At 45.8% G+C, this 19195-nt stretch overlaps 1 protein-coding gene across 1 annotated transcript in view; it reads right to left on the bottom strand.

Moving 5' to 3' along the window:
• Positions 1 to 19195, bottom strand: part of ACTL8 (actin like 8) — a 67123-nt gene that overhangs the window by 15791 nt on the left and 32137 nt on the right. The window lies entirely within an intron of this gene.

Genomic DNA, 19195 nt, shown 5'->3' with positions numbered 1-19195 from the left:
TTCCTTTCCCTTCAACCCAAGATGAACAGAATGACACACTTCCCACAGACAGCCTGAGAACAGTGCTTTCCAAACCACTGTACATAGTAAGCGATTAACAAATGCCATCATTATTATTATTATTATTATTAAAACAGCAACAGATTCCTGGGGACACAGACCCATCCTCCTCACTCTAACTTCTTAAGAAGAGAGAATAATTTGGCCAGAGGATCGAACTTGAGTAAGCACGCCCTGAACCCTGAAAATTAATATCATCCACAGACCCTTCCCTTTCCTCGACACGTCTCCTCAAATAAAAGCCAGGATCTTCTTAAGGGGCCCCAGGACTGGAGAGTGATACTCCATTGACACAGAGCCCTAAATCCTGCTAAAGACAGGACCCCTGTTGATGTCCATTTGGATTCTAAAGCCCTTCCTAATAGTAATTATGGTAGTTAAGTGCTCACTGTGGGCCAATTGTATTTATTGAGCATGTACTGTGTGCAGTGCACTGTACTAAGTGCATGGAGGAGTCGAATATAACAGAGTTGGTACACAAGTTCCCTGCCCACAACGAGCTTACAGTCTAGAGGTAGATAGAGGCATTAATATAATAAATGAATTATGGATATGCACATAAGTGCTGTGGGGCTGAGGGAAGGGTACAAATCCAAACGCAAAGGCGACATAGGAGGGAGTGGGAAAAGAGGAAATAAAGGCTTAGACGGGGAAGGCCTTTTGAAGGATCTGTGTTTTCAATAAGGCTTAGAAGGTGGAAGGAGTGATTGTCCGTTGGATATGAACAGGGAGGGCATTCCAGGCCACAGGCAGGATATGGGTGAAGGGTCGACAGTGAGATAGATGAGATCGAGCCATTAGAGGAGCAGAGAGTGCAGACTGGATTGCAGCAGAAATTCAGGAAAGTAAGGTAAGAGAGGGCAAGGTGATTGAGTACTTAAGGTCTATATTAATAAGTTTCTGTTTGATACCACAACTTTCCTCACTTGCCTCCTCTCCTACACTCCTCTTCCCCATAAATCTGTACTATTCCCCAGAGACCTCTGCTCTCTTGACCCCATCCATCTCTCTCAATGCATCACACCCCACCTAGCCTCCATACCCATTCTATCCACTCGATGACCAAGCTGAGGCTCTTAAAACCTCCCTCTCTACTCAACTCACTCACTCCCCTATCTCTTTGTCACTCTCGCACCACTAACCCACAGTCCTCAATCACCTGCACTGTCTGCCTCTTTCATCCTTATGCTCCAACCGCTGAACACTGTTGGTGGGAATCTAAACCTCAGGCCAACCTCGTTCACTTCAAGTTTGTCCTTTCATTCTTGCTTGAACCCTGCCCTCTCCTCTGCCCAGCAAAACTATTTCTCTCCCCCTTCCATACCCATCTCCCTTGTCAGTTGTTCTGGACATTTAACTCCCTCCTCAGGCCCCCTGTCCACCTCCCCCGCCCCTCCCCCACCCCCACAGCATGGCTCAGTGGAAAGAGCACAGGCTTTGAAGTCACAGGTCATGCGTTCAAACCCCAGCTATGCCAATTGTCAGCTGTGTGACTTTGGGCAAGTCACTTAACTTCTCTGTGCCTCAGTTACCTCACCTGTAAAATGGGGATTAAGACTGTGAGCCTCCCATGGGACAACCTGATCACCTTGTAACCTCCCCAGTGCTTAGAACAGTGCTTTGCACATGGTAAGCACTTAATAAATGCCATCATTATTATTATTATTATCATCATCATCATCACCTCCCAACGATCTGGCCATCTACTTCATTAAGAAAATTAACACAATCAGGTCTGAGCTCTCCAAAATCAGCCCCCCGCCCCCCCTCCTCTCAACCCCGTTTTCAACTTTCTCATTCTTCCCAGCAGTACCTTCAGAGGAGATCTCCTGCCTTCTCTCAAGTGCCACCCCCTCCACATGTGCATCAGATCCCATTCCTTCTCACCTTATAAAAACTCTCATCCCTTCACTACCATCTTCAACTGCTCACACTCCAATGGCTTATTTCTCACTGTCTTCAAACATGCCCACGTCTCCCCCATCCTGAAATAAATCCTCCCTTGACCCCACAGCCTCCAACAGATATCACCTCATCTCCCTCCTATCCTTCTCCAAACTCCTTGAGTGAGTCGTCTACACTCGCTGCCTCGAATTCTTCTCCTCCACTCTCTCCTGGACCCCCTCCGATCTGGCTTCCACCCTCTCCGCTCCACTAAAATCACCTACTCAAAGGTCACCAATGTCCTCCTTGTCACCAAATCCAACAGCTTCTACTCCATCCTAGTCCTCCTCAACCTCTCAGCTGCCTTTGACACTGTGGGCCATCTCCTTCTCCTCAATACATTATCCAACCTTGGCTTCACTGCCTCAGTCCTTTCCTGGTTCTCTTCTTATTTCTCTGGCCCTCCATTCTCAGTCTCCTTCGTGGGCTCCTCCTCCTCCTCCCATCCCCTAAATGTAGGGTTCCCTCAAGGTTCAGTTCTTGGTCCCCTTCTATTCTCCATCTACATGCGCTCCCTTGGAGAACTCATTCACTTCCATGGCTTCAACTATCATCTCTAAGCAGATGACACTAAAATCTATGTCTACTCCTCGTTCTCTCTCCCTCCCTCCAGGCTCGCATCTCCTCCTGCCTTCAGGACATCTCTACTTGGATTTCCTCCCACCACTTAAAAAACTCAACACGTACAAGACAGAGCTCCTTATCTTCCTTCCCAAACCCTGTCCTCTCTCAAACTTTCCCATCACTGTGGATGGCACAAACATCTTTCCCATCTCACAAGACCACAACCTTGGTGTCATCCTTTACTCCACTCTCTCATTCACCCTACATCTCCAACCAGTCACCAAATCCTGCCGGTCTCATCTTCACATCATCACCAAGTTCCACCCTTTCCTCTCCATCCAAACTGCTACTATGTTAGTACAAACACTTATCCTAGCCCGACTGGATTACTCCATCAGTCTCCTTTCTGATCTCCAAACCTTCTGCATCTCTCCATTTCTGTCCACACTTCACTCTGCTAGCTAGATTATCTTGCTCCTCCAAGAGGTCTTCCCAGACTAATCTCCCTTCTCCCCAGCTCCCGCTCCCTTCCATGTCACCTTGCCTCACTCCCTTTGCTCTTCTTCCCCTCTCCCCACCCAGAGCACTTATGTATATATGTATATTTCTATAATTCTATTTCTTTATATTGATGCCTGTTTACTTGTTTTGATGTCTGTCTCCCCCACTCTAGACTGTAAACCCTGTATGGGCAGGCATTGTCTCTATTGCTGAATTGTGCTTTCCAAGTGCTTAGTACAGTGCTCTGCACACAGTAAATGCTCAAGAAATGTAATTGAATGAATGAATGGGTGGGCAACCAGGAGTTTCTCGAGGAGCGGGGAAACATGGATTGAACATTTTTATTAAAAAAAAATTATCTGGGGAACAGAGTGAAGTGTAGAGTGCCAAGCACTATTCTCAAGTGCTGGGGTTGTTGTCTTATGCTGTCAAGTCATCTCCAACCCATATTGATACCTTGGATACATCTCTCAAAAGGCCCCACCTCCATCTGGACTGGCTTCTAGACTGTGAGCCCACTCTTCTAGACTGTGAGCTCACTGTTGGGTAGGAACCGTCTCTATATGTTGCCAACTTGTACTTCCCAAGCTCCTAGAACAGTGCTCTGCACACAGTAAGTGCTCAATAAATATGGTTGATCGATTGATTGATCTGCAATTTTTCTAGTAGTGTATCCATAGAGTTTTCTTGGTAAAAATATTGCCTTCTTCCATGCAGTAAACTTGAGCCTCCACCCTCGACTCTCTCCTTTCTACTGCTGCCCAGCACAGGGTAGTCTTGACTTGTAGCAGCTTTCCTTCCTCTTGCTAGCCACTGGCCAAGTTAGGAATAATAATAATAATGGCATTTGTTAAGTGCTTACTATGTGCAAAGCACTGTTCTAAGCACTGGGGAGGATACACGGTAATCAGGTTGTCCCACGTGGGGCTCACAGTCAATCCCCATTTTACAGATGAGGTAACAGGCACAGAAAAGTTAAGCGGCTTGCCTATGGTCACACAGCAGACATGTGGTGGAGCCGGGATTCAAACCCATGACCTCTGACTCCCAAGCCCGCGCTTTTCCCACTGAGCCATGCCTCTGCTTGACTCTCCCTCCCATAGCCAAAACTGGTAGAGTACTGGAAACTCTTCAGGTGTGACCCTGAGAGGGTAAGTGCTGGGATAGACACAAAATAATCAGATTGGACAGAGCCCCCATCCCACAGTGGGCTCAACAGTCTAAGCAGGGAGAGAGAACAGGTATTGAATTCCCATTTTGCAGATAAGGAAACTAAGGGGAAATGACTTGCCTCAGGTCACACAGCTGAGAAGTGGCAGAACCGGGATTAGAACCCAAGACCTCTGACTTTCAAGCTTGTCCTCACTCCACTAAGGCACACTGACTCTCCATCTCTTCTCTTCCCCAGATGGACAGGATTGGACATGCCTGTCTAACCAATTCCTACTGCTGCTGCTATTACCTCTGTCACTCAACCTAGCACTGCTCTGAACAGCTAAGATCACATTCAGACTCTAGCCAGTTATCCCCCTATCCCAGAGTTGGCTCCAGGAAGCTCAGGGGGAGAAACGACTCCCTCCCCACTCCCAGGAAAAATCATTTCCCCTAGCCCCCGGCCTTCCCCAGCTGGTACTGCTGGCAGACACACCAGTTAAAGATGTGAATAGACTTTTTAATAGGTGCCTTGTAAGTATTATTCCCTCATTAATCAGGTAACATGCTGAAAGGAATTCTAATCCAAACTGCCTTTCTGTCCCTTTCATAATACATTTCCTCCTTCCCCAAAACCCTTTCAGGTTTCCATATCAGTGTCCTGGCGCACACATTCTTCTGGTCTTGTCCCCTCTTCACCCCGGGTTCCAGTCAACCCCCTCCTAGTCCTTCCCTTAGAATCTTTGGGTGCCAGGATAGATCTGCTGCCAATCTTTCCAACTGCTTCTGCCCCTCTAGGGCAGGCGTTTTGTTCTTTTGGAGTCCTAACTTCTGGGTCCTAAATTTTACAGGATCATCTCAAGTCCCACTCTGGGCCCCGTGTCCTTCCAGGATCACACTTCAAGTCCCTCTCGGGGATCTGTGTACCTCCAGGATCATGGGATAAACGTCCTCTGAACAATGACCTCTCAGGGTCATAGCTCTGGAAACTTCTGACCCAATATGACTTAAGGGCTCCTTTCCCAACTACCTAGCTCCCTCAACTCTTCCTCCTTCCCCCGTCCTTCTCTGGGTTCCAGGTAGACACCTCATAAGGCTTAGAACCTAATCCCATTCATTTTCCCTCTGGGATGGAGGGGAATTCCTTAGGAATGAATATCCTCCTTTTCTAGCAGTTTCTTAGATTTCTCCTCCCCCAGAGTGACCACCACCCAGGCCAACTCAAATTCATCCAATGAAACCATTAAAATGAGCAAAGAAATGCAGGACAATGTCACAGGGGCTGACTGGGAAGCTAGAGTATGTTTGCTGCTCCATCCCCCTGTCTTACCTCCTTCCCTTCCCCACAGCACCTGTATATATGTATGTACATATTACTCTATTTATTTATTTTACTTGTACATATCTATTCTAATTATTTTATTTTGTTAATATGTTTGGTTTTGTTCTGTGTCTCCCCCCTCTAGACTGTGAGCCTACTGTTGGGTAGGGACTGTCTCTATATGTTGCCAACTTGTACTTCCCAAGAGCTTAGTACAGTGCTCTGCACACAGTAAGTGCTCAATAAATACGATTGATTGATTGATGATAAATGGACCACACTCTAAAAGTGTCCTTGTCAGAGGAGCACCGGTGAGAAGTGAAAAGGGTTTTTTTTTTGGGGGGGGGGGGGGGGGAGGGGGGAACAGGGCAAAGAGAAAGCCATAAAGGACCACTTGTAGAACAGTCAGGACCCCCACAAGGGTTGGGAAGACTGGAGAGGTGAAGGGGAGTTGGGGTCAGTTTGATTGAGAAGTTCCACCTGGCCTATGGTGCTAGGATTCACCCCAAATTGCCTAGACAATTGGGCTGCCTTTCAGTTACACCCACAGGGTAACACATAAGCCATATTGTAGGGATCGATCAAAAGAGCCAAGGACTCTTCTACCTGCAGCCAAACAACTTGTTTAGCAGGATCCCGCCAGGAAGGTTAATAGGCAGGGGGGGAATTCCACTGTTTTCAAACCAAGGAAGATGAAAGTTATGAAAATTGCACATGGCAAGGGACCAGCCCCGCCAAAGGAGATGTGCTTCCAGTTGGAGGAAATCAAGTTGGCTTTTTCTAACCCTTTGCTCTCGTAATGCATTTCTGACACTAATCAGGGATGCGGCCCCTTGGGAAGCAACAATAATGATTAATGATGTTAAATATAGCGAGAGATTGCTGGGGTAAAATTAGGCGCCATGCATAAAACATCACCGCTCCTCATTAGATAGTCAAATTAGCCCCTTTAATGCTTCAGATGTTGGCTCACAGTGACTTTGACCCAATCAGCAAGGCTGGGCCATCGAGCCTCTCTGTCCACTGGGCCAATAATACAGGCCACAGGTCTGAGGCAGATCAGAGCTACTCAGCCTCCCTCATATGGGGAAGATCATCTACAGTTGTTACACTTCCCGCCTAGGAAGCTTTGGGAACCAGAATAAAGATAATTATAATTATAATAATAGTTACATGTTAAGTGCTTACTATGTGCACTGTATTAAGCAATGGGGTAGGTACAAGGTAACTGGGTTGGACATAGTCCCTGTCCCACTCTGGGCTCACAGTCTTAATCCCCATTTTACGGATGAGGTAACTGAGGCACAGAGAAGTTGAATGACTTGCCCAAGGTCACACAGCAGGTAAATGCAGGATTAGAACCCAGCACCTTCTGGCTCCCAGGACCGTGTTCCATCCACTAGGCCATGCTGCCACAGACGCTCCAGTGGACGGAGGGTGTCTCGCTCTGAGAAGCTGAGATGCCGCCACTGATATTCTTGGGTAGTAAAGAGAGGGTTGGAAGCATCACTTACCCTAGTGAATACCCATCTTTGCTTCCATCTTGGTGGACCTGCCGTTCTCATAACAGTAAAAACAACAACATAATAATAACAATAATAATAATACTTTGGGCAAGTCACTTCACTTCTCTGTGCCTCAGTGACCTCCTCTGTAAAATGGGGATTAAGACTGTGAGCCCCGTGTGGGACAACCTAATTACCTTGTATCCCCCCTAGTGCTTAGAACAGTGCTTTGCACATAGTAAACACTAAACAAATGCCATTATTATTATTATTATTATTATTATTATTATGGTACTTAAGTGCTTACTCTGTGCCAAGCATTGTTCTAAGTGCTTGGGATAGATACAAGGTAATCAGGTTGTCCCACTTGGGGCTCACAGGCTTCATCCTCATTTTACAGAGGAGGTCACTGAGGCACAGAGAAGTTAAATGACTTGTCCAAGGTCACACAGCAAACAAATGGCAGAGTCGGGATTAGAACCCACACCCACTGACTCCCAAGCCTGTGCTCTTGTCACTAGGCAATGCTGCTTTAGGACAGTAATATGAAGCAGCAAGACATAGTGGATAGAGCCTGGGCGTCAGAAGATCATGGGTTCTAATCCCAGGTCAGCCACATGTCGGCTGTTTGACCTTGGGCAGGTCACTTTAATTCTCTGTGCCTCCATTACTTCACCTGTAAGATGGGAATTGAGACTGTGAGGCCCACATGGGACAGGGACTGCGTCCAACTTGATTTGCTTGTATCCACCCTGGAGCTTATTACAGTGCCTGGCACATAGTAAGTGCTTAAAAATACCATCATTATTAATAAGAATAACTGTAGTATTTGTTAAGTGCTTACTATGTGCCGAACACTATACTAAGCACTGGGTCAGATGCAAGGGACCCACAGTCCAAGTAGGAGGGAGAACAGGGATTGAAGCCCCATTTTGCTAATGAAGTAACTAAGGCACCAAGAAGTAACTTGCCCAAGGTTTCACAGCAAAGAAGTAGCATGGCCTAGTGAAAAGAGCATGGGCTTGGGAGTTAGTGGACCTGGGTTCTAATTCCAGCTCCTTCACTCGTCTGCTGTGTGACCTTGGGCAGGTCACTAAAATTCTCTGTGCCTCAGTTCTCCTATTTTCCCTTCTACTTGGAATGTGAGCACCATACAGGACAGGGACTGCTTCCATCTAATTAAACTTATATCTACCCCAGAGCCTAGGCCACTGCTTGACATGTTGTATGCCCTTGGCAAATACCATTAAAAAAAAAAAAAGTAGTGGCAGAGCCAGGATTAGGACTCAAGTATTCTGACTCCCAAACCCATGATCCTTCCATTGGGAGATTCTATTAGGAGAAGATTCATTCACAGGCCTGGCAGTGCCCACCAATTCCAAGATTCCAAGCCCCCGGGATTGGGGAGCTCCAGTCCTGTAGAAGGGGTGCTGAGTTATGAGGGCATCCCTACTTCCAGTTTCCTCCCCTGGTTACCCTGTGGCTCATTCATTCATTCAATCGTATTTATTGAGCGCTTAGTGTGTGCAGAGCACTGTACTAAGCGCTTGGGAAGTACAAGTTGACAACATATAGAGACAGTCCCTACCCAACCGTGGGCTCACAATCTAGAAGACTGCTCATCCCAGGTTTGGTGCCTTCTGCATGTTCCAGGCTCCATCTGAATCAATCAATTGTATTTGAGTGCTTACTGTGTGCAGAGCACTGTACTAAGCACTTGGGAAGTACAAGTTGGCAAAATATAGAGACAGTCCCTACCCAACAGTGGGCTCACAGTCTAGAAGACTGCTCATCCCCAGGTTTGGTGCCTTCTGCATGTTCCAGGTTCCATCTGAACCACCTAGCTCCCTACCTACGCACCAGGAGGCATTTCCAGGCAAGGGAAATTTATTGCTGTCAAGCTCAAGGTGTAAAGCTGCTCTAGGGGAGTTCTCTGTGTAAAGAGCCAGCTAGCCCCAGAAAAGCAGCGTGGCCTAGTGGATAGATCACAGGTCTGGGAATCAGAAGGACCTGAGTTCTAAACCCAGCTCTGCCACTCTTCTGATGTGTCACCTTGGGTGTGTCACTTCACTTCTCTGTGCCTCACATACCTCATTTGTAAAATAGGGATTAAGACTGTGAGCCTCATGTGGGACAAGGACTGTGTTCAACTCAGTTTGCTTTTATTTACCCCTGCACTTAATACAGTGCCTTGCACAAAGAAAACACTTAAATATAATGATAATAATTAGGATTTCTCTTTAGCTAAGGAGGAAGGAAGAAGTCGATTGGATTAAGCTTCCAGAAGCATTTGAGCCAGAAATGTCAAACAGGAGCCCACCCTCTAAGTGTTTAAGGGCCCTCGAGAGTTCACCCTTCCCTACTCTCATCCTGAAAAGTCCCTATTATCCATCACTGATAAAGCATGGAAGGATTTCTAAACTGTTGAGAATTTAGGGACCATTTCTTCACAGCCAGTGCTGGACCCTGGAACACATAATGATCTAAAGAATAAGGCCACAACCGAAGTTGACTAAATGCTCTTGACTGACAGATTATGGGGCCATGGGAAGTAGACGAATATGACAAGTAACCTGTTTATTTGGAGTACTGACCGCAGGAGCTCAATAAATCAGATTCCCTGAATGCAAACCACTGGGATTGGAGAGATGAATAGGAGGAGTAGGAGGACAGAGGAGGGGAAAATCCAGAAAGAGTCAACAAATCCCTTTGAGTCTCTCCTTCCAAGGTCCACAAGCCCATCTCAGACCAACAAAGTCTCCTATGGCACACGGATTCATCCAGTAATTCAGGAGTATTCAGGAGAATTCTCTATCTACACTCACTCCCTTGGTGAACTCATTTGCTCCCACAGCTTCAACTATCATCTCTATGCTCATGACACCCAAATCTACATCTCTGCCCCTGTTCTCTCTCCCTCCCTCCAGGCTCGTGTCTCCTCCTGCCTTCAGGACATCTCCATCTAAATGTCTGCCCGCCATCTAAAACTCAGTATCTCCAAGACTGAACTCATTGTCTTCCCTCCCAAACCCTGCCCTTTCCCTGACTTTCCCATCACTGTAGACAGCACTACCATCCTTCCCATCTCACAAGCCCGAACTTGGTGTCATCCTCGACTCTGCTCTCTCGTTCACCCAAACACATCCAATCCATCACCAAAACCTGCCAGTCTCACCTCCACAACATTGCCAAGATCCACCTTTTCCTCTCCATCCAAAACTACCACCTTCCTGGTTCAATCTCTCAACCTATCCCAACTGGATTACTGCATCAGCCTCCTCTCTGATCTCCTGTCTCTCCCCACTTCAGTCTATACTTCACTCTGCTGCCCAGATCATCTTTGTGCAGAAACGCTCTGGGCATGTTACTCCCCTCCTCAAAATTCTCCAGTGGCTACCAGTCAACCTACACATCAGGCAAAAACTCCTCACTCTTGGCTTCAAGGCTCTCCATCACCTCTCCCCCTCCTACCTCACCTCCCTTCTCTCCTTCTACAGCCCAGCCCACACCCTCCACTCCTCTGCTGTTAACCTCCTCACTGTACCTCGTTCTCACCTGTCCCACCGTCGACCCCCGGCCCACATCCTTCCCCTGGCCTGGAATGCCCTCCCTCCACACATCTGCCAAGTTAGCTCTCTTCCTCCCTTCAAAGCCCTACTGAGATCTCACCTCCTCCAGGAGGCCCCAGACTGAGCCCCCTTTTTCCTCTCCTCCTTCCCAACCCCCCTTCCCCACAGCACTTGTATACATATTTGTTTAGATTTATTACTCTATTTTACTTGTACATATTTACTATTCTATTTATTTTGTTAATGATGTGCATATAGGTTTAATTCTATTTGTTCTGAGGATTTTGACCCCTGTCTACATGTTTTGTTTTGTTGTCTGTTGCCCCCTTCTAGACTGAGCGCCCGTTTTTGGGTAGGGAACATCTCTATATGCTGCTGACTTGTACCTCCCAAGCGCTTAGTACAATGCACTGCACACAGTAAGTACTCAATAAATATAATTAAATGAATGAATGGGTATTCATTGAAGGAGTGTGGCCTAGTGGATAGAGCACAGGTCTGCGAGTCAGAAGGACCTGGGATCTAATCCTGACTCCACCATGCCTCTGTTCTGTGACCTTAGGCAAGTCACTTAACTTCTCTGTGGCTCAGGTACCTCATCTGTAAACTGGGATTAAGACTGTGATCCCTATATGAGACATGGACAGTGTCCAACTTGATTACCTTGTATCTACCCCAGGGCTTAGTACAGTACCTGGCATATAGTAAAGCACTTAAAGACCATACAGTTGGGTGAGTGAATACTGAGCACAGAGCCCTGTATGACATGCAGGCCCCACAGGCTTGTACCTCAGTTTCCCCTTTGGGAAACAGGCTAACACAAGGCATGAGCTACTGCTTCTAAAAATCCAGTAAACCCTCTGTGCCTAAGTAGAAATTGTTGAGGCTCTTCTCACAGAATACCTGATTAGCCATCTGCTATTTCAGGCAAAAACAGCCTGGCTTAGCTACTCTTCACCTTTATTACCTACTTTATCAGGTTGTACTTTCCCAAAGCTTAGTACTGCACTCTTCCATTGTAAGCACTCAAATAGCACTGATTGATTGACTAAGGATCCTATATTCACTTAATGCTGGAGGTCTGGCTCCCCTCACACAGCTTCTCCTCTGCTTCCCTTGCTGACATTTCCACTAGCACCAGATCGAAGATCTCTCTGACCAGCTGGACTTCAGGGTCCTGTCTGGAAGCGAGCCCCCACTCCCTGAGAAGTTATCACAAAGCTCCCTGGAGCAAACCCATACTCAGTCAGCAAAACATCCTGCTTTTTAGAAGTGAATAAAATAGTAGCAGTATGTATGTATTTATGTATGTACTGAGCACCCACTTGATGCAGTGCACTGAACTAAATACTTGCAAACTACAGAATAAAAAGTGATACATTCCCTGCCCGCAGGGAACTTACACTCCAATGGAAGACACAAATACAAAAATTTTAATACTAGATCAAAATAATAAGTGCACATAAATGAATGCTAATAATAATAATAATGATGGCATTTAAGGTCATTAGTCCTAGAGATGACTGAAGGGTTGATATGGATCAGGGTGCTGGGAAATTAATTGGAGAATTCATTTATTATAAATAATTTATTTACATTAATGTATGTCTCCCCCTCTAGACTGTAAGCTTGTGGAGGGCAGGGAATGTGTCATTTATTGTTATACTGTACTCTCCCAAGTGCTTAGTACAGTGCTTTGCACACAGTAAGCACTTAATACATACAATTAAATGAATGAATGAAACCTTGTTGGCCAAGTCGTGATTTCAGGAGATGTGATTTCAGGAGGGCTTTGAAAGTGAGAAGAGCTTTGGTGTGTCTGATGCAGGGAAGGAGGGAATCCCAAGCCAGGGGAACAGCAGGAGTGAAGCAAGGGAGGCTAGAGAGCTGAGAGTGAGGGACTGATACAAGATGGGCTTGGAGGAAGGAAGATGGTGAGATGGGGAATAGCAGATGAAGAGAGCAGACAGGGAAGGTGGGGCCGGATGGTCATGAGCCTTGAAGTCAGTTGGGAAGAGCTTTATTGAAATGCAAACAGACTCAAGGAGCCAGTGGAGGGTTTTGAGGAGTCAAACTGTGTGTAAAATGACATCCCCAGACAGAGAAAACACCTCCAATTATGCCCAGAAGTCAGCCTGGATTCCCCCACTGCCTTACCTCCTCCCCTCCCCACAGCACCTGTATATATGTATATATGTTTGTACGTATTTATTACTCTATTTTATTTGTACATATTTATTCTATTTATTTTATTTTGTTAATATGTTTTGTTATCTGTCTCCCCCTTCTAGACTGTGAGCCCAATGTTGGGTAGGGACCGTCTCTATATGTTGCCAACTTGGACTTCCCAAGCACTTAGCACAGTGCTCTGCACACAGTAAGCGCTCAATAAATACGATTGAATGAATGAATGAATTCTGGAAATACCAGTTGAGAAATACCAGTCTCAACATTTGTGAAACTTAACTTAGAGAAGCAGCGTGGCTCAGTGGAAAGAGCACGGGCTTTGGAGTCAGTGGTCATGGGTTCAAATCCCGGCTCCGCCAATTGTCAGCTATGTGACCTTGGGCAAGTCACTTAACTTGCGCGAGGCATCTGGAGCTGCTAAAACAATGTCTGAAAATAATTATTGGAAATCAAAATAGGAACTGTTTTGAAACAAGAAACTCCTAGACAACCTAGTGCCAGGTCAGGATAATTCAGCAGGAGTTTGAGTGGCTGGTATTGCTAGCCCAAAAGGAATTTAAAAAGCAGACTAAGTTGTATGAAATAAGAGTAACGGAATGTATTAAGGACTGACTATATGAAAAGCCCATTGCTACGTGGATGGATGATTATAGCGAAGTCTCTGAGAGCTTCCCTTGAATCAATGGGATTCAATAGAATTAATTAAATCAATAATCAGTGATATTTATTGAGTTTTACTGTGTGCAGAGGACTGTGCTATGCACTTGGGAGAATACAATACAGAGTTGGTAGGCACGTTCTCTCTGCACACAGGGTCTGCCCACTGAGGCTTGGTCAGTTTTCATCACAGCCCTAACCATTATCATCAAGCTTATTAATAATAATTATTATTATAATTATAATGGTATTTGTTAAGCACTTACTATTTGTTAAGCACAGTTCTAAGCACAGTTTCTTGGTAGAAGCACCTGGAACAGGGCTGCATCAACACCACCAATGATATTTATTGAGCACTTACTGTATGCAAAGCACTGTACTACGAGCTCGGGAGAGACCAATACAACAGAATTGGTAGACACACTCTCTGCCCACAACAAGCTTACAGTCTAGAGAGAGACAGACAATAAAAATAATTTATATAGTTTATACATATAAATGATTCATTTGCAGATTGGGACAGTCAAGATATGGGTTTCCTGTGTGATGGACACACCCATCGTAAGCATTTAGTTCAGTGCTCTGCATATAGTAAGAGCTCAATAGATACGACTGAATGAATATGATGGTTAAAGGTCTTGTACCCTGTTTTGTGAAAGTCTGTCTTCTCTCTCTTTCCATTTCCCTTCCACTGGGAGGAAGCAATGGGATTCAACAACTCCTTCTCTTGCCTCATCTCCCAAATATTTCATACACCAGGCCAGTCATACCCTCTGATTCCATCCACAGAGTTCTACAGCAACCTGTTCCAGTCTTCCAATCTGCAAGATGAAGAAGGTCTTCTTTCTACCTGGCTCCAGTCTCTCCTGTTGTGGCATTTCTAACAGTGCTAAACACTATACTAGGTGCCGGGGTAGATGAAAGATATTAGGTAAGACTGTCCCACACAGGGCTCACAGTCTAAGGGGAAGAGAACAGGTATTGAATCCCCATTGTACAGATGAGGAATTGAGGCATAGAGGTGGTAATTGACTTGTCGAAGGCCACACAGCAGACAAGCATGGGAGAGAGGATTAGAACTCAGGCCCCTGCTCGTTCCACTAGATCATGCTGCTTCTCCTATTACCTAGTGGTGAATGTTCTGTGCATTTCCAGATCCAGAGATGTTGCCTCATGAAGGGGAGAGAAAGTGGAAATTGTATAGTGGAAAGTGGAAAGTGCACCTGTATACTTCCTCCGCCAAGCTCGCTCTCTTCGTCCCTTCAAGGCCCTACTGAGAGCTCACCTCCTCCAGGAGGCCTTCCCACACTGAGCCCCTTCCTTCCTCTCCCCCTCGCCCCCCTCTCCATCCCCCCCATCTTACCTCCTTCCCTTCTCCACACCACGTGTATATATGTATATATGTTTGTACATATTTATTACTCTATTTATTTTACTTGTACATATCTATTCTATTTATTTTATTTTGTTAGTATGTTTGGTTTTGTTCTCTGTCTCCCCCTTTTAGACTGTGAGCCCACTGTTGGGTAGGGACTGTCTCTATATGTTGCCAATTTGTACTTCCCAAGCACTTAGTACAGTGCTCTGCACATAGTAAGCGCTCAATAAATACGATTGATGATGATGAAATTCCACAGGGACATTTTATAACCACATTCTAAGTTAGGCAAATCAGCAAGAAAGCCTGAGACACAAAATGTTTTTTCTCCTGCCTCAATCCATTCAAGAAGTGCAATGAAGTGAAGCACAAGGCATGTGGCAATCCTTCCTCCCCACACTTCCAAGAGGCAGACTTTAGCAGCCGGACTACTGAGAACCAGGAGAAAGGGAGAGCAACAAGTTAAACCCAGGCCAAAGTCCACCCAGAAGGCAAATCCCAAATCACCGCAACAATAACACTCCCCACTCCCCTTTACTAAGACACAACACCACACAGCACACAGTCCTACAGCATGCAGAGAAGCAGTGTAGCCCAGTGGAAAAAACACAGGCCTAAGAGTCAGGGGATCTGGGTTCTAACAGGTCACTGCCCTTATTTTTGTGGGTGTATTGTGTGCAGAACATGGTATTAAGTGCTTGGGAGAGTACAATAACAGAATTGGTAGACATGTTCCCTGCCTAAGAGCTTACAGTCTGCCCCGTGGCAATACATTGATGCCAATCAATGGTTTTGAGCACTTACAATGTACAGAACACTGTACTAAATGCTTGGAACAGTACAATAGAATTGGTAGTCACAATCCCTACCCACTAGGAGCTTAAAATCACCAACAGACTCCCATGTCCATTGACACACTTTAGTTCACTGGAATGTCTCCAACTGCTCTGTGTGTGTTGCAGCATGAATTTACTTTGATACTCACACCTTTCCAAGGTACTGAAGATGTTGAGATCAGTGACAAGTATTTAATCACTGCCTGTATTTCCCTCTGGCTCTATCCTCCAGCTCAATTTTGATACCGAGCACCATGGAACTTTTTCTATGGCACAAGAAGCTGCATGGCCTAGTAGATAGAGCAGAGGCGTCGGAGGCAGAAGGATATGGGTTCTAGTCCCGGCTACATCACTTGTCAGCTGTGTGACCTTGGGCAAGTCACTTAACTTCTCTGTGTCTCAGTTATTTCATCTGTAAAATGGGAATTAATACTGTGAGCCCCATGTGGGACATGGACTATATCCAACCTGATTAGCATGTATCTAACCAGTGCTTAAAACAGTGCCTGATACATTGTAAGCACTTAAATACCATCATCATCATCTGTCAGTGAAAGATAGAGCCCTTGTTCCGAGGCTGGACAGGACCCAATTTCTGACCCACCCAAGTCATGTGACACCTGCCTACTGTCTTTAGCAATAACTTCATAGTGTGCAAGGGACAAAGGAAAACAAGCAAAACACACCTCATACTAAAAATATAAAAGTTTTCACCTCTATTTTCTTCAGAAAAACCTCTCTCCACCCACCCTACCTAATTTGCTGCTCTAGGCCTCCTGGTGAATGTCCCATTGTGGGCAGAAGTGCAATAAGCACTGTGCTGCTGTCTTCCAAGTGCTTAGTGCAGTGCTCTGCACAAAATAAGCACTCAAATACAACTGATTGAAGCAGAGCCCTGTTGATATGAAAGAGTTAATGCCTTAAGGGTCTGATTACCAGGCAGTAACTTTAGATCCAAGGGCATGAGGTTTGGAACCTCTAAAATCTCCCTTGGCTTGGGGAGATCAGAGATCTTTCTTGAAAGCACAATTAGACCTTGTAGGAGGAAAAGGACAATGGATATAAGCAATAGCAACAGGAGAAAGCTCAGTCTGTTCCCTCCCCCCATCCTCTCTATCTGCTCTCCCACATCCTCCAGCGACAGGGAGGTCAATGAACTTACTCTTTTACACAGCCCCAAGCTAATAAACCTTCCTCAGCCAACCAGGCTCTGAAGAGCGGGTTTCCTTCCCTGTTTCTAGTCTGAGACAACTCCTGCTTGAGATGCCAATTAGCCGGATTGTGACATGTAAACTAATTTCCTTCCCCAGGAGACACAGCCCTTTCTCCTTCCAAAAAGCCAGGGTTTTAAGTTTGATTAAGTGGAGGTTTGATTTCCTCAGACTCTGTTCCGTCTGCACCATTTTCCCTCCCTAGACCCAATCAAAGTTTCCTTCAGTGGCTCCAGCCCCTGGGGTAGATACAAGATAGTCAGGTTGGACACTGTCTCTGTCCCACATGGAGCTCACCGTCAAAGAGGGTGAATGGCGTGGCTCAGGGGAAAGAGCCCGGGCTTTGGAGTCAAAGGTCATGGGTTCAAGTCCCGGCTCTGTCAATTGTCAGCTGGGTGACTTTGGGTGAGTCACTTCACTTCTCTGGGCCTCACTTACCTCATCTGTAAAATGGGGATTAAGACTGTGAGCCCCCTGTGGGAACAACCTGATCACCTTATCTATTTGTATTAATGTCTGTCTCCCCCTCTAGACCATGAGCTCGTTGTTGGGTAGGGACCGTCTCTATATGTTTCCAACTTGGACTTCCCAAGCGTTTAGTACAGTGCTCCGCACACAGTAAGCGCTCAATACGACTGAATGAATGAATGAAAGAGCATGGGTCTGGGTGTCGGGAGACCTGTATTCTAATCCTGGCTCTGCCACTTGTCTGCTGTGTCACTGGGAAAGTCGTTTAACTGTTCTCTGCCTCAATTATCTCATCTGTAAAATGTGATTTAAGACTGTGAGCCCCACGTGGGATATAGACCGAGTCCAACCTGATTATATTGTATTTTCACCAGAGCCTAGTACGGTGCCTGAAACATGCTAAGTGCTTAACAGATACCACAAAAAGAAGGCTGTTAAGGTCAAAGGTCAAGGCTCAAAGTTCTAGTTTGAGTGAAGTCCAATCAGCCCCCATCATTCACCCCGCTTCTTGGAAATCCCTCCTAGCCCCTGGAAGATCTGGGCCTTCTTTTTTAGGATAGAATTTCCTTGGTTGGTGGGAGGCAAAGCCCCTTCGAAAACTGCATCTCCTCCAAAATAAAATTTCACCACTGAAGTCCTCAGCTCAAACTAAGAACTCACTAAATACTCTTAGAATAATGGAGGGAGGTGGGGGGGACAAAAAGTTCATGGACTACATTTCTCCCCCTTATTAAAAAAAAAATACCTTGAAACAGTCTACTCCAAGGCCCAAACCTAGCTGGGGAACCTGATGGGAGGAAGAAGGGGATTGGGAAGTGGAAAAGATTATCCCACAAAACTGATGCAGGAGACGGAAGCTGGTGAGCATTGCACAGCTGTTTGACAATGACAGAGCAGAATGTTTCTTTTGTTTTGGGTTAATTTAAAAACAAAAAAACCAAACTTGTCTTCTCTAGCTAAGATGCCAGCTGTTGACTGTTGACATTTATGGAGCCCCTACTGGTATTTTTTCCATTTTTCACACTCTCCCTGAACAGAGACATCCAATATCTACAGAATAAAATCCCCAGCTCTTGGGGGTCCTATCATATTTGAAGAGGTGAGATCTTTCCATGTATGTGACTGATATTACATTCCACACTGCGAATGCTTGAAAAGGTTGATGTTTGCCTCAGTAATGGTTTACCACCCATGGTTCCTGTCCTTGTTTTCTAAACTGTCTCTGGGCTTCCTCATTTCCCTGAAGGATTTGCTCAGGAAGAGCAAGCCATCTCCACCAATTACCTCAGTTCTTCAGGATCAACAGTCAGTCTCCGGAGGTAGGATCCTTACACTCTGCTCAGATTCCTCAATATCCAAGACTGTACTTCCCTAGGCCTTTAAAATGGGTACATGAGAAGTCCACACCTTGGCTAAAGTACGAAGGATCAAGAAATGTTTGGTCCCCAGATCGTATTCCACCAGCCAATCATATTTATTGAACACTTACTGTGTGCAGAGTACTCTACTAAGCACCTGGGGGAGTACAGTGTTACAATAAATAGACACATCCTCTACCCACAACAAGGACTGCTTTAGAGGCTGCTCATGGGCCATATCCCTTTGTTGGGTCCCACAGACAAGCTGTAACTGGTGGGCACGTCTGCCAGTCAAGGCCATATCCCCTGATTGCTTCCCACTGACAGGATTTGTGTGTGAGGAGGCGGCGCATTGGCGGGAGCTGGATTTTTCAGGCCCAGGCCAGAATGCATTCATAAATAGCATAAATTCAGAATGCCATTCATTGTAGAGGCAGTGTGGTACAGTGGATAGGGCACGGGTCGGGGATTCAAAAGGTCCTGG

The sequence above is a fragment of the Tachyglossus aculeatus genome, chromosome 5 (assembly GCF_015852505.1).
Source record: "Tachyglossus aculeatus isolate mTacAcu1 chromosome 5, mTacAcu1.pri, whole genome shotgun sequence".
Classification (NCBI taxonomy): Eukaryota; Metazoa; Chordata; class Mammalia; order Monotremata; family Tachyglossidae; genus Tachyglossus; species Tachyglossus aculeatus.
Note: the sequence above shows the minus strand (reverse complement) of the source record. Positions and strands in the feature narration are given on the sequence as shown.